This window comes from Carya illinoinensis, chromosome 5, assembly GCF_018687715.1.
Source record: "Carya illinoinensis cultivar Pawnee chromosome 5, C.illinoinensisPawnee_v1, whole genome shotgun sequence".
NCBI lineage: Eukaryota > Viridiplantae > Streptophyta > Magnoliopsida > Fagales > Juglandaceae > Carya > Carya illinoinensis.
In genome coordinates this window covers 45,873,693-45,875,484 of record NC_056756.1, presented here as the reverse complement: position 1 = coordinate 45,875,484, position 1,792 = coordinate 45,873,693, and the positions used below count along the sequence as shown (strand labels likewise).

Below are 1,792 nucleotides of genomic sequence, written 5' to 3'. Positions count from 1 at the left end.
AGGAAAAGCAAAAAGAAAAGTAGTAAGATATATGAGAAAAAGGATGGATTACAATTTCAACCAACTCCAATAGATTTTGAAATTTGTGATGGCCGGTGAAAGCAACACGCTAGTCACAAAAATCAAATCTGAAAGATCTGATGGTGGTGAGTTCGACAATTTGGCATTGTGTCATAAAGAGTTGTCAAAAGGGGTGGCTCATGAGGACCACATGCAGACGTGGACGGTGCGTGAGAACCATGTTAGGTGATTTTTGCAAAACAACCATTTTCAACCTGTGAATCTGCTTGTGCCGTGTGAGTCTCTCGAGAATTGTCAAAAAACTGTAGATTTGTTTTTTCTTTTACCTTATAGAAAATAAAATAAAACTAAACAAAAGAAAAAAAATCTTGATAAATAAGATAGGTGAATGGAGGAATAAATGAATGAGAGGAGACCTCCGAAAATCAAATTTGTAACCCTTAATTTTTTTTACGTGAGATGAGGGAGGGGGAGGGGACAGGGCATTATTTTAATTATTATGAAATAAAATTTAGAATCTATGCTAACTATGATATAGTATATTTTCTTATATTTATAGGTCATCATGTTTGCCCTCATCTAAGGGTCAAAAGTATTATAGCTGGAAGTACGCATACTAATATTTAGGTAAAAAGTATTACAATTCTCAAGATCTGCAAGCACCATATATATCACGTGGTATCTTCGCCCATGTGGGCGGTGTTCAAGTTAATTACGAGTTTTACAACGCAATAAATATATAAAAAATTTATTCATTATTTATTATTTTTTTATTTTTTTATCATTTTATGATGTAATATTAAAAAATTGATAAGTTTCTAATAAAAAAATAATAAATAATTTTTAATCATCTAATATCATATCATGATATGATGAGAAAATAATAAAAATTAAGATAAATTACTCAATTGAATATATATGCATGAGAAGGGTGCAATCCAGATTATATGCATGACGTTAGAAACAAATCCTGTGGGGTTTTAACAAGTGAATTGTTTTTATATTTCTTACTCAGTTAATAACTCAAAGCTGGAATAGCTCAGTTGGTTAGAGCGTGTGGCTGTTAACCACAAGGTCGGAGGTTCAAGCCCTCCTTCTAGCGATTGTATTTTTGCAAATGGTCTTGCATGTAGCATATACATATTTGTATATATATTACAAACGAGTATTACTTATACATGATCTTGTACCTCCATTCATAGTTGAGTACTGAGTAGTATACATTGCAGGAAACGATTCTGATCTACCTAATAATTATAATTTTGATCATGGGAAATTGCAGGACCCATTAACTAAAAGAGCCCATGCAATGTTAACCAGTTGCACGGCATTGAGTTTATGATATTCTTCATGTAACAATGATCAGTGAAAGAAAGAAAGATGGAACGAATCTAGAGATGCATGGTAAACCAAACTGAGGCAACCATTTGAAAAATACAGATAGTGGCAATCAAGATATATAATAATTAGTAGGATTGGAACGAACAAGATTAAACGAACAAAAGCCCAGTACCTTTCTTGAATTGCATGGGTTCCGCCTCAAATACGCTTTCCCTTTCCTCAAAGCCCGATTAATTGGTTCAATGATTCCGGCCTTGAAGAAAGTAGGGTTAAATGAAAGACCAGCGGCCTCTCTCTTCAACTGATCAACACATGTTGGGATTTTTATAAATTTTGGTTGACGTGCCATTCGGGTAGTGCACCAAAACACCACATTATTTTCCAAACGCAAGATAACCATGCATATTCTTTAGCGCTATCAGCACCTGTA

At 33.8% G+C, this 1,792-nt stretch overlaps 1 non-coding gene across 1 annotated transcript; it reads left to right on the top strand.

The window, feature by feature from the left end:
• The first annotated feature begins 1,049 nt into the window (after positions 1-1,049).
• TRNAN-GUU lies at positions 1,050-1,123 on the top strand. Its single transcript has one exon. It is a non-coding gene; the product is annotated as a tRNA-Asn (tRNA).
• Positions 1,124-1,792: the final 669 nt, after the last annotated feature.